The sequence below is a fragment of the Peromyscus leucopus genome, chromosome 6 (assembly GCF_004664715.2).
Source record: "Peromyscus leucopus breed LL Stock chromosome 6, UCI_PerLeu_2.1, whole genome shotgun sequence".
NCBI classification, from domain to species: domain Eukaryota; kingdom Metazoa; phylum Chordata; class Mammalia; order Rodentia; family Cricetidae; genus Peromyscus; species Peromyscus leucopus.
Window position 1 is genome coordinate 107,350,115 of NC_051068.1, and position 14,994 is coordinate 107,365,108.

Here is a 14,994-nt window from a genome sequence, read left to right on the forward strand (position 1 = left end):
TAGCTTGGAACATATGTTCTAAATTCTTTCTTTAGAAAGAGGCAGTTAATTACAATCATATTTGAGTCCAGGAATCAGAATGTCAAACTTCATATAATACATGAATAATGGAAAATAGAGAATTCTCCTCTAAAGTTTACTTGGAAGACCCACTAACTCCTTTCATGTGTCTGGCATGATTCCATGAGTAGTGCGCAGTGACAATTTCATGTCAGGGGACAGCAATGACTTATCCTGCCTGTTCAGTTTTAGCAGTTGCAAGGGCTTTTGTCACTCATCTAGTCTTTTATATGCAGTTGGACACAAACCTCATCTCCAGCCAACTCAGTATAAAGAGGGAAGAAAGTAGCAAGACCTCGCCCATCATACATCCAATGCACAGGAAATCTTCCACTATATAATATATGCATTTATGCATAGATATATGATCAAATTGTTCTCCCTTTCACAATATGGATTGTGACAAACCTAGCTTAATTTACAACCAATCCTGTATTATTAGAATAACTTTATCCCATTGCATCTTTGAAGCTGATTCTCAGTGATGTAACCAGAATGATTCTTTTAAGCATTATATCATCTTAGTCTGCACTCAAGTCCCTCTAATGCATATTCCCATTTCACTCAGATTAATACAGTGGTTCAGACTGACCTTCACAATGTGGCTCTTTTCCTTATTCTGCTGTCCTCCCCCATGCTTTCACTGGGATCTCTGGCCCCATCTACATTGGTGTTTCTGTTGTTCGGTAATTGTGCTAACCATGCTTCCACAAGGAAGATTCTTACACTAGTTATTAATTCTGACTAGAGTATTGTCTACCAGCACAGCACCATGACAAACTTCCATTTTCTTGAATTTTCCCCCCAAATCCAATCATATCACACTATTTAAAATTTCAAATCCTCAGTCATATCCTTTAGTAATTATTCTTTCTAGTCTTCCACATTGGTTTTTATTTTTTTCTTAACATTTATAACCTTCCAAAATACCATATAATTTACTAACTCATTGTTTTTATTGCATATTTCTAAATTGAAATATAAATTCTATAAAGGTTTGGAGACTATAAATAACTGTGAATGAGTCAATATTCTTTCATTCTTTTGTAAGATGCAGAGTAGACTGCATTTCTTCACATGTCTATCACTTCTCCCTATCAAAGTCTACAGTTGTCTCTCACTGTCAGGATCTGATTGGCTTATTCTTCTTCTCATGGTAACTGTCTTGTTACTGGACTGGGATTTGAAATATGTTCTGGGATTAGTTATATGAGCTGAGGTTGGAAATATGCTCTCCAGATTCCTGGGCTGCCTAGTTTTTTACTAGGTCCTAGAATGGGAGATACCAAAGAGAAATCATGACCAAGAGAAGGGAGGTCCTGTTTATGAACGCAAGAGGAGCAGCCAACAGTTGACAGCATCATTTTCCTCTTGTACTACATCCAACACTAACTTCTCATGTACCCTCCAAGAGTTAAGCATGTTCCCTTTGGCAAACAATTCATCCAATAACCATTATTCCCTCAACTAGAACCAAAGTTTCTTCTCAGAGCCTGAGAGTTTTCAGCAGCATTATCTCTTATTCCCCTTTATCATCCCAGGAAAACAACGTAACTGCTTCTGTAGGATTGACTTTCTAGATTAGCTAAACACCTTTTTTTATTCTTTCAGTGGTTTGCCTTTTTCTAATTGAACCTCTGATGGTGTAGCAACCAATGCTCAGAATGATCATAGGAGATTCCAGTTTGTTTGAATTGGTTTTGGTCTTGAACACCATATAAAACCCTAATCAATGGAAAATAAGGTATCACAAATGGCCCATAATATCATGTGAAGTAAAATTATTATCTATGATTGCTCTAGATGATAAGACAACCAAAGACAAGACTTTGAAGGATCAGGTGACATTTACACCAGCCAATGGTAAGAATATTTGTTACAATGGCTGAGAGTGTAGTGAAGCTTGTATTCTTACAGATACCTATACTGCAAAATTTACACAATGAAAACAAAACCAAGGGCCATTGACTTTGCAAGATACCACTAAAGTAAACGCTAGTCCTTACAGCACAAAAACATACACTATATAAAGATTATTATGTGTATTTTTCTATTATATCTTACTGTTTTATGCTACCTACAGAACTGGCACAAAGGTGCTATTCTCTGTTTTACCTGGTACAGAATTCACGCACATGCAAAACAAAAATATGTGATAGGTATTTATACACAATATTTAAATGTAAATAATCAACCCAGAGCTGCCTCAGGAAAAAGATCATAGTTCAGAAATACAACAGTAGGGAGTGGCAAGATGGCTCAGCAGGTAAAGGCGGTTGTTTTTCAAGCCTGGTAACCTGAGTTTCAATTCCTGAAACCCACATAAAGATAGAAAGAGAGAAACAACTCTGATACAGTTGTCCTGTGGCCTCTACACATGCACTACAGCATGAACAAGCTTCCTCGGGCATGTCATAGATTCACACACACACACACACACACACTCACACACACACACACACACACACACACGATGATGATGATGATGATGATGATGATGATGATGATAATAATTTTTTTAAAAAGAAAAAAACATGGCACCAAAGATTGGGAGGGAAACATGGTAGAGAGAATGCCCTGGGGAAATCAAGGCATTTTGAAGTATCTGTGTATACTGGGGTGCTTAGAAAAGCCAAGGACATGTACTAAGCAAAAGAAATCTGGGTCTATTTGGGCAGCTGTAGCAAAACATCACAACTGAGTAGCTTACAAATGACAAAGATATATTTTTCATGGTTCCAGAGTTGGGAAGCTTATGAGAAGTTGTCAGTATATCTGATTTCATATGCAGCCTGTTTTCTTGTGTGGCTGTCAATCTTCTCACTGTCTGTCCAAATGGTGAGAGAAGTAAAGAATTTCAGTATATAAATTTTATACAGGCACAAGTATTCAGTTTAAAGTGATGCATGAACATATGAAATTTTATGAGACACTAAGCATATGTGCCTGGCTTATTTCAAGGTTCAATGGATACTTGATAGTGTCTGATAGGTCCCAGCACAGATCTATTCGGCAAAAACATTTTTAAAAAGTGGTGTGCCTTTATTTATCATCTAATAGTCAGAGAAAATATTGCCAAACACTAGATGAACACAATCTAGATGTAAATGGATCGAGCTCTCCAAGCAAAAGGCAGATGTGGACAGAATGAATAGAAATAGTGACACAACTGGAGGTTGTCTACAAGTAACTCACCTAAACTCCAAAGCCATGCGTGGAGTGGAAAAGTATAGTTCATGTAAGAAGAAAGCAGGAAAGAAATGAGTTGTCTACACAAACATAAACAATATAGGTTTAAGACAATATTTATTACAAGTTACAAAGAAGGATGCTGTATCATGAAAACACAATTGTAAATATATAAGCACCTGTCAACAAATCACAAAATATGTGTGGTAAAATTAACAAAATTAGATACATGAAAAGCTTCACAGTAGCAATTGGATACTTCAGTATCTTCTGCATTTAATAATGGAGAGTATAGATGGATTAACAATAACAAGAGAGAACATAAATGTTATAAACAAACTAGATCTATCCTACAGCTATAGAATCATGTTCCCAACAGTAAAAAAATACATATTCTAGGTGTACAAAGAACAGTCCCCAAGATAGGCCATACTTTCTTTAATTCAATAAGTCCAAAATTTTTAAAAGATTGATGTCGTACCAAATATCTTCTCCAGCCAAAATAAAGTAGAAATCAGTAACAAAGAGATCTACAGAATTGAAGGTTTAACTGTAGAGGTTAAACACCATATTATTAAACAGCTCCAATGGCTGATTGTGTCAGTTTAACAAGATTACTGGGTGCCTATACATTTGACTAAACATTGTTTGTTGGCATAACTGGCAATATTTCTAGAAAAAAAGAGGTTTGAATCTGTGGATTCATCAAAGCAGGACTGCAATTCCACTGTTGGTGAGCATCATCTACTCAGTTGAGGATCTGAAGAGAACAAAGGATAAAGGAATAAAGTGAGCTTTCCATTTTGATTGTTGGACTGTCCAATAGAGCTAGACTGATGTGTCTTCCAGCCTGACTCATCATACACTTCGACACTTAAACCTTTGCTCTCACTGTTTCTCGGACATCAGACTAAAACTGAGCAATACCCTTGGCTTTCATGAGTTACCCTCTTACAGCCAGTAGAGAATGAGATCTCAGCCTCCAAGTAATTTGTAGCATGAAGAAATAAAAATCAAATCCATAATGATAGAGAACTTTGTATTAACTAGGGTAGCTTCAGTCAAAAGGGCAAGTAATAACATGGTTTGGCAAGAATACAGACAAACTGAAATAATTGATGTGAGTCAGTTGAAATAACATTGAATGAAAGATTGGGAAGCCACTCTAACAAAAATTTTGCAATGCCTTAACGTGCTAAATATAGTTACTTCAAGACCTCAGACATCCTTACAGATAAAGTAAATGACGCTGAAGAGAACTGCAAATATGGACAAAATTTGTACATAGCTGTTCATCACAGCATCAGTCATAATACCCAAAGTGTCTAACCAATCCCAAATGTCAATCAACTGAGGAATGATAATCAAATAATACTTGGCAACTGGTTTAAAAAATTAAAAACTTATTTATGTTAAAAAAAATACAGATGAATCTCAGAGCCACTGCACTAGATGAAGAAGTGAGCCACGAAAGACAACACACTGATGTACATCAAATAGGCAAATCTGCGGAGGAACAGGAGGTTTAAGTGCTTAGACCGATGGTGCCCAAAAGGAGACAAGAGAGTGAAAGGCTCAGGGACCGCTAAGTGTACAAATTTCTCTGAGGGCTGGTGAGAATATTCTAAAGTTAGGTTACTACGTTAGATGCACAATTCCGTAAATATGCTTAAAACGACTGGATTTGGTCATTTAAACACGTGAGACCATATCAATAAACTATTTTTAAAAAGAAAAAAGATTTCTTGGAGCAGTGGGCTAATGGACGTGTAGACAACCTTTATCATTAAGGAAGTCTGTGAAAGACATCTTCAAATCCTCAGGTAAAACAGTTGCTTGAATAGACTGGAGCAAAGAACTTAGCAAAAAAGTAGAAAGGATAAATTCCTCTCTTCACAGATAAAACAGACCTGTGAAATTAACCAGCCCATCCCTTATAATCATGAGTATAGCCCTAGTATTAGGCAAACAAATTTCCTTCAGAAAATCCTAGTCCATAGATAGAATTTCTCCAGGATTCAGAAGCACATTATATTTCACCATACATTAAAAAATAACCCACTGGGGACTGGAGTGATGCCTCCTATCATTTGCTGTCCTTGCAGAGGACTTGAGTTTGATTCCCAACACTGATGTTGAGCAGCTCATAACCACCTGCTGGCTTCAGCTACATGGGAAATGATACCTTCTTCTGGCCTTCATGAGCTCCCACACTTATGTGTACACAAACACACCAATACACAAACTAATACAAATAAATAAAAATTAATAATTATAATAATACACTGACTTGATGTTTTTTTTAAGTAGCATATACTAATTCTGATCATTTTAGCCTAGTGGAATTTTATAAAACATACTAGTAGCTTCCAAACTCTTTCCAAGAGTGAGAACAGGCCTGGGCTATGTAGTCACTGGCCAAAGCCAACTTACTTCCCAGGACGTTACTGTGACTGCACTACCACAAGAATGAGGGGGCAAAATCACTATTGTTGGTGAAATGTCTCCTCTAAGCCTAGCGCTGCTTCTGGAACCGCTGTTGCTTGTTGCTGGAGGGCTTCTCTCCAGGTTCCACCAAACTCCGCAGTCCCACAATCCACATATAAAATAATCACTCAGATGCTTATGTTACTTATAAACTGTATGGCCGTGGCAGGCTTCTTGCTAACTGTTCTTATATCTTAAATTAACCCATTTCTATACATCTATACCTTGCCACGTCGCTTGTGGCTTACCGGCGTCTTTACATGTTGCTTATCCTGGCAGTGACTGCAGTGTCTTCCTCTCCTTCTTCCTGTTTCCCCAATTCTCCTCTCTCCTTGTCCCACCTATACTTCCTGTCTGGTCACTGGCCATCAGTGTTTTATTTATATAGAATGATATCCACAGCAGTTGCTTCCATGTCTGAAAACTGAGTCTTGGTCTACTGCTATACCAGCATTATTGGAACACATGGGCTGTATCTTGTTGTTTCGCTTCATGAGCCTTCAAAGCCCAAGACCATTGCATCAGTCTGGTGTTGCCTAAGCTAATATGTTTGTTCCTTGTCCAAGAGTTTCTACTGGTGAAATGGAACACAGGACCTGCCTCATACACTGGAAGATCTCAAAATATAGAAGGGGGGCGGGTGAGGGTAGTCAACAAGAATAGCAAGTCTGTAATACATGCCTGAACGAAAACAAATTACATTTTAGTGAGTGTCTTCAACTGGTAGAAGAACAATTTCGAATATTCTCTTTACTCATTCATGTTAACTACATATTTTCCTTTTATTACTACACAAATAACAAAATGTTAAATAATATTCTGAGGTGTGAGTACTCTGATTAAACTGGATTACAGAAAGTACCTGCAGCTTTTCAGGGTTTTTGTTACCCTGACTTTCAAACATGAAAAACAATTGTTACAGGTTTTAAAGGTTAAAATCTTCTGTTGATAAGCAGCTGATATCACAATTAGGGATAATTAGCATAATTACTTATAAATAGAATGTCACTTTCACAAAGGCACTGTATAAATTAAAAAGTAACTACTGTGGTTCTGACGCATCTCACAAGCAATGATGAACAACCCAGTATTCTCCCAAAGAGCTTGAAGCTGCTAGATTTGAGTTTTCAGAACATGATGCAGACATCCTTTGACTATGCATTTTATTATAATCCAGTGTTCTCACTTTACAGCAAGATGATCACAGTGCATTCTAAATGTATTGGAAAAACCACAAAAATTATCCTTGTCTGTGAATAAAAAGTCATTATGATATTATTCTACTTACTAAAACATTGATCTGTTCATAAATAATACAGTGTATATACATGTACCAAAGATCATGGTGTGCCCCATAAACAATTATTATTTTTCAAATAAAAATAATCTTTTAAAAATTCTGCTTCTTACTAAAATTATCAGTCAGATTAAGTTCCTTTCCCATCACCATCCAAATAACCTGGGAGTAAACTTTTATGAGGCTATCTTAAGAGTCTGGGAGGGCAAATTAATTTCAATGACATCAATTATAGAGGTTGTGTAGATGTGCCAGACTAAACATAACACAACAACAAGCTACAACTCTCCTCTCCACAAGGAAGTAGCTTCAAATGACATAGCCTTTATTTGGGAGAGTATAATAAATTCTTTACACATCAATGTAGTTGGTAGAGATGGTTTATAACATATGTAACTGGGTTAATTGATTTCAGAATATGTACCTATAGCAACAAATTCTAAGCATACAATAATCCACTGAGAATCTGAAGTAGAAAAGAAACCAAGTAGAAATTTCACATGGCATGGGGTCCAGCAGAGATTCTGTATGAAAAATAAAATAGAAAAGCAAAAAGAAATATTATGAAAACTCCATGATGCTAAATTGGAATACAGAAAAGTATCTGATAAAATTCAACATGCTTTGATGATACAAACCCAAAAAACCCAAATATAGAAGGATCAGACCTCAACTTAATAAAATCTATATATACTAAACCCACAACCAACATCATGCTGAATAAAGAAAAGCTGAAATGTTTCCTCTAAAATCGGCAACAAGTCAAAACTTTCCACTATCAGTACTCTTATTCAACATTCTACCATGAATTTTAAATTAGATGAGATGCAATAAAAAAGCATGCATGTTGTCTGTGACAAAGAGAAGTTTCCCAGATGAGGAAGGAGGACAATGTTTAGATTGTTGTCAGGGACTGGGCTGATTTAGCAAAATAGTGGTTTTAGCTTCTTCTCCAATGTCCATGACTTCACTAACACTGAGTAGTTAGCTAGGCTTCCAGAGTGTGGTTTCTCTCTTGGTGAGCAGTCCAGAGACTACAGAAAAACACAGCCAATCAAAAGGCAGAGTTGTGGCACCCAGTCCCAATGGATACATCTACAAAACACTCCCACACCTAAGGCTCAGAGAACACTGGGGAAGGGAGGGAGAGAGAAGATGGAAAGACTCCAGAGCCAGAAGACCAGGGAGTTTGCTGTGGAAGCAGAGGCTGCCTCTGACTCTTTTACAGGCTTTTGGGAACCTTTTCCTCATACTGGATTGCCTTGCCCATCCTTAATACATGGGGAAGTGCTTAGTCCCAACTTCATATGCCATGTCTTGTTGATATCCATGAGAGGTCTGTCCTTTTCTGAATAGAAATGGAGAAGGAATGGATGGGGAGGGACTGAGAAGAGAAGAAGAAGGAGAAACTAGAGCACCTAAATAAAATAAATAAGCAGATATTTTTTAAAAAGGGAGGCCACATGGAACCATCCAGCACTAGCTACACAACCACTTCAGGGAGCATGTCTAGGTGAGCTCAGCTAATAGGAACCAGGGTAAAAATGCCACCCAGAAGCCTTGAGAACTAATTGAAGCATACATTTAGGCTCCTTCTTAAAGCTCCTTCACAATGTATTTTTAATCATTCCTTTTATTTTTCAGTTTATAAGTATGTCATTTTCCTCTTCCCTTTCCTCTCTTCTAACCTTCCCATACCCCTTCTTGCTCTCCTTCAAACTTATGGCTTCTTTTTTTTTTCACTAATTGCTGTTACATACACATATAATCCTAAATATGTACGCCCATCCTGCTCAGTCCATGTAATGTTACCTGTAAGTATGCTTTCGAAGCTGATCATTTAGTTTTAGGTGCAATGTACTTTTGTGTAGTAAGCAGTGCTAGTGGATCAAGTCATCCCTGTTTACCCTTGTCTTATTGACTATTTTTAAAAAGCAAACCATTCCTGTTAAAACAATATATCAGCTTCCTATCACACACAGAGTTTTTTAATTCCTTAAATAATGTCATGGTGAAAAGATATATAAAATTACTTTCTAGGCATTTTTTCAAAGGAACTCAGAATTCAATTAGTTTGTACTTTGTGATGGTGTATGCATTTGTATTAAAAAGAAATTGAAATGAGATATTAAAAGGTGACCTTTGTGGAGTTGTTTTTGAAGCTAACACTGAGCTTAATTACTAGCTGCTTTTACTTTATATTAACTTTACAAAGAAAATCCTTCATGATGCTTGCAGCGATTAAATAATTTGTTTATGTTCATCAGTAAGAGATTTAAACACAGACTTGATTGCAACATCACAAAGTGTCAAAGTGATAATGGCCTTAAAGGAGCTGCATGAGAAGACTTAATGCAATCATGGTCATCATTATTATTTGCATCCATCCAAATAAAAAACACATGTGACATGAACCAACTTGAGGTAAAACTAGTATCATTTGGATCTCTAGCAGAACTCAGACACCAGGGCAGAAACACCAACACATCAGAAACACAAGAAAAAAATAACTTAGACAAATTCAAGGCAGTGATTTCAACAATCTACCTTAATGAAATGTGTAACGTGATCATAAAAAGAAAGAAATCACAAAGCATTTTCAAGCCCCTAAGTGTCTGTATAATTCCCTCTTCTCTCCACTTTCCGGGCAAGATGGCACTTAGCCTACAGTCACATCATGACAACAGGACTCCTTCTGGACCTTGAAGCTTTCATTTATGATTTCCAAAGCCAGAGTACAGAAAACTGTGAAACTCTAGCAAAGACAAATGTTGCATTTTCATTCAAATCATTAAATATGCCTTAGACTTAACCATGGGTTAAGGTATATGCATAAATATCCACTTGTAAATGCTAATTTTGCAAGCTCAGAATTTGATTCTCATAGACTTAAGAAGAAAATGCTTAGCATTGTATCTTCTTTTTTGTGACTATATGTGCTCTACTCTTCCCAAATCATTTTGCAAAAATATTTTGTCTCTTTCCTTCAACTGTACAAAATAGAATATCACTGTTTATACAGCTTTATCTTTACTCTCTTAGGTTCTAAATTATGACAAGTACTCAATAAGCTGTATTAAATATTTATTCCATGTAAGTCATAACTGTAAGCTATTGCCACGGGTTATCTTACTGAATCCCCATAGCTTCCCTGTGAGGGAAGTCTCAGTTACCCTTGTTTGAACTCATGCAGTGTCTGGGAGCTGACAGCACCACGACTGTGGCACCTCTCCTCAATACAAAGGTAATGTCTCCCAGAGGAGCAGCCTTCTCGTAATAAAACCCACTGAATGTCATAAAATGAAAGAAGACCAAGCCCCAACGATTCAGTCAAGCTATGGAGACTTTATGTGAATTTAATTAACTTTTGGCAAAGATTCTAAGGGCCAGGAATAAGGCTGGATGCATGCATCTGTTTCAGCTGGTTACTTTTTTGCAACTGAAAATAATAAAAAGCCCAAATCTCTCTACAAAGGCCTTACATGAAACATGCTTAGACAAACTGGGATGCATCGATTAACCTCCCTGAGCTCACCACCCTGTGATCTGAAGCCCCACAGGATCAGTGATTTTTGCTTGAATGCATTGTGAGTGGAGCTTGGGGAAAACAGTGCACAATGAGGTTTAATGAAGAGTTGAGGCGAGAGGATTGGTGTTCTCTTCAAACAGGTAAGCACTTTTCAGTAAATGTTGTGCATTATGAGGCCCTGATCAAACTCAGCACTTGGGGTGTTATTTCAATGGGAAATGTATTAGAACTTGTGCATCATAAGAAAAAGAGACTGAGGACCTTGTGTGACTGAAAATCAGACAATGAAGGCCCACAGAGGACCATCAAGTCCAAAATACTGTTTTGAGACGGTTTATATTGATTATTCCTTTCGATGGCTTTGAGGAGTAGTTTGATTTCCCCAGGGCCCTTTCCTTATCAACAGAAGGAAAAGTGAATTAAATGACTCAAGACTTCCCACAGCAAGACAGAGGCCACTTGGAGACCAGCACTTTATGCCTATTTTGCCAGCCTTCCATGTGTGTGGTGAGGATTCCTTGTCTCTTAGAAACCATAAACACCACATAAAACAAATGCCAAGCATTTCAAGGCTCAAAAGAAAAGTACTGAGGTAAAAAATTGCTACTTCTCAAGAATTTCTCTAGGCCGATTTTTTTAAGCTCTGTTTCTTATAAGTATTTTATTTCATTATCTCTGATCAAGATAATTGGATTGGCTTTGGACCAATAAAAGGAAAGCAGGATTTAAAAGCAAGGTCTCACCAAAATGACTGCCTAAACACAAGCAGAACAAGAACAACAATATTAGACGTGCTCACATGGATGGGGGGAGGGACAGCAGGCCTCAACCCTACTCCAAACACTGCGGGCAGGTTAGGAAGGCTGAGAGCGGGAGAAACAGTCTTCCCCAGTGAAGAGCGCACCAACTGACTATCCAAACCAAATGATTAACCCTGAAACATACATACAAATAACATTACAGACAGAGCAAGTTGTACTTATCTATTTAGGAATATGCATGTATGTATGATTTATGTGTATCTGTACGTATGTATTTATAAACAATATATATTGTTATACTGTTATATATATATATATATATATATATATATATATATATATATATACATACAATAAATGAAAAAAGAAGCCATGAATTTAAAAAAGAGCAAGAAGGGGCATACGGGAGACTTTGGGGGGGATAAAGGGGAAACGACAAATGATATAATTATGCTATAATCTCAAAAAATAAAATACATTTTTTAATAAAGTATGGTATTTCCAATTAGCTATCCCTGTCACCAAACACATCTTCGTCTTTATCAGCCACACCTCCTACCAAGGCTCAGGTAACACCAGAGAAGGGGACGAAGAAGGAAAGAGCACAAAAGAGGACTTGAGGGGAATTATAAAACACTATCTTCTGGACAGGGCATGACTACCGCATTCATAAACCAGCAGCAGGTGTGGTTACCTGCACAAGACCTGCACAAGAGAAAGCCAGTCAAAATTCCAGCACAGATGGAGGAGGAACTCTCCAGGCCCCACCCCTTGCTGAGAAGCTATTAGCAGATAGATAACTATTATTGGGAAGGAGAGAGCATCCCTCTTGGAAGGTATAGACACTGGTAGGTTTCCCATGCTCTGGGGGATGGTCCCAACGCATGCATAGGGATATCATCAATTGGACTTATTAGGAGAGAGAGAAAGAGATGAAGTTGAAATGGGGGATGTTGAGGCTTCCTACTGGAATTGGAGAGGTAAATGGAGAGTGGATATGATTGTATTTTGTTGTATACATGTGTGACATATTCAAAGAATAAAAAAATACAAAATTATATTCTGAAAAACTCAAGGATTTCAAAAAAAAACTATCATTTACCAATTTTCCCTTACCAGTCTTCCAAAAATCAGATTGGGTCTATGGAAATATTGGGTAACACTTTGTATCTTTGTATAAACAGACTATAAGAATTTTATCTCACACATGAAGAAACAAAGTCCTATGAACTATAAAGTAATTAAGCTTTTTCTAAAATTTCACTGTAATTTATACGTCTTTTATATTTTTTCATACTGAGCAATATAATTAGAAAATATAATTCCATTATACACTTTGTAGATATTTTGTCATATACATATATATTTATGCATATATGTATGCCCTGTATATTTACATACAAACCCTCAATATTAATTTAAAATTCATGTGCAGTATTTCTGACTTTTTAATCCAGTAAGTATATTTAAGGTTCATCTGTATCCTTCAACTTAAAGGCTCTTCATCATTTGTTGGCATCAACAAGAGGGAAACCAGCAATTCCTGAAAATAGATCTCCAAAGTCTGCAGTAAAAATTTAAACCCCTTATGCAGTCGATGTTTCATGCATATGAGATTTGAAATTGTCTATCTAGGGACTAAGGAAATGATCAAGTGAGCAAGAATGCTAGCTGTGCAAACATGTGAGCTTCAGTTCAGAGCCCCAGAAACCACATGAAAGTCAAGCGTGCTGCATGTGCCTATAACTCCAGTGGACAGAGACAGGTAGATGCCTGGGAGCTCTCTGCCCAGGCAATCTAATCAAAATGATGAGCTCCCAGATGAATGAGAGAACCTGTCTCCAGGAAAAAAAATAGCAGAAAGTGATGGAGAAAGATACCCAACATCTCCCACTGGCCTCCACACAAGAAAACCTTAAAAAGTCATCATCATCACCATCATCATCATCACCAGCAGTCTCTAAAACAGATAAAGTTAATGTTTAGTTTGAAAAGCAGAACATTTCATAGGTTTAGCTTTTCTTGATAAGGATGGGCCAATGTGTAGATCTAAATTGGGAAGCTTAGAAAAAGTCAGGGGAGGTCCCTTCTTCTTCCCCAGACCCCTGCTCTATATCAAACTTCTGTGGTTCTATGGATCGAAGCATGCCCATCAAAGGATTAAAAGCTAACATCATCCAAAAGAAAAGATTAATGTCCAATTAAAGAGAGATGAAAGAGAAATAAAAGACAAAGTTATATTAAGTGGAACAATAGTGGGTAAATTTCAGACCTGTCCGATCATTTTTTCAGGAGTAAGAGTTATTGTCAAATATAAAACTATCAACAGAAATTTACTAACAGGGGAATAAACTGTCACTAATAATCACTTATTGAACTGGCTACCAATTGCTGGTACAATTAAGAAGTGACTGGGGTGTAGCCCAGTGGAAGAATATCTACCCTGCAGACATGAGGGTCTGGCTGCAACCACTCACATGACAAACTAAAAGGGAATGACTTACAATACAACCAGTGTAAACTTAGCTGAAGAGTACGGCTGCTGTTGGAAAATTTACAGTTGAAAGTCACAGTTAAAAACAATGTGAAGGAAAATATTAATATCAGTATCAGTATTAATTAACCTGAGTATGAAGGTGACAAACTAAAATATAATGAAGGCTAACAGTGCCTGCCATGACAAGTATCACTGGAGTCTCTTCAGTTTGAAAGTTCATGCATGCAATTGAATAATTTGGGCATTTTCTTCCACTAATCTTACTATTTTTATAGTCAGAAGACTGAAACTCTGTTGGAAAACCTGCTACCACCACAGATAAATTTTCAAGATGATGATTTGTGAAAGAGTCACTTGCCTCAGTTCTTAAAATCTTCTTGGAAGCAGACAGTAAAGGGGTGAAATATTCAAATACATTAAACTAAAATTTATCTTAGTGCAAATGAAATTCTAAAGCCTTGAATAAAACAAAATAATAAAATAAATGACAAGCTTTTTTTCTCTTCTCATTATTTTAGAGAAAGGCAGCCATAGCTTTCTATACTAAATTGGCTTATAGCTATCTTGAGGAGTGCTTTTGCTCTTTACGGATCACAGAACATTCTTCCAGCACTAAAAGTTAACTCAGAATTCATCAGGGTTCAAGCAATGAATTACCTTCCAGCAATGAAGACCAGATATGTTGTTTTTAGTTTCAACATTAAAAATCTGTCAGTGCGAACATACCATGCGTAAGGTAGAATCGTCCTTGCTACTCTTGAAAACAAGGTTACAGTGTTATGTATGGTTTACAACGCCATACACTCTGAATGTTATATATCACTTACAGATACAAAGAAGTACTTATGAATGGTAAAAAAAAAAAAAAAATCTAAATAGAATTATTTTACTCCAAAAGAAAGGAGTGTTTGAGTAATGGCTTATGCATATATGTCAGAAAGATGGGAAGGGGCATCGGACACTTGTGACTTTACAGCTTAGCATGTAACCACAATGAGTGCCACCCTATGTGTGTCAACATCCCTAGGACAGCAGGGGAAGAACTGAACTATCCACAGTTGATGAGGATGTGGAGATCACAGAGCTCTTGTGCACTGCTAATGGGCAGCTCCTAGGAAAATGGAAAACACTCTTCAATAGATTAACAATATCATTATGACAGTATCAAGTGATT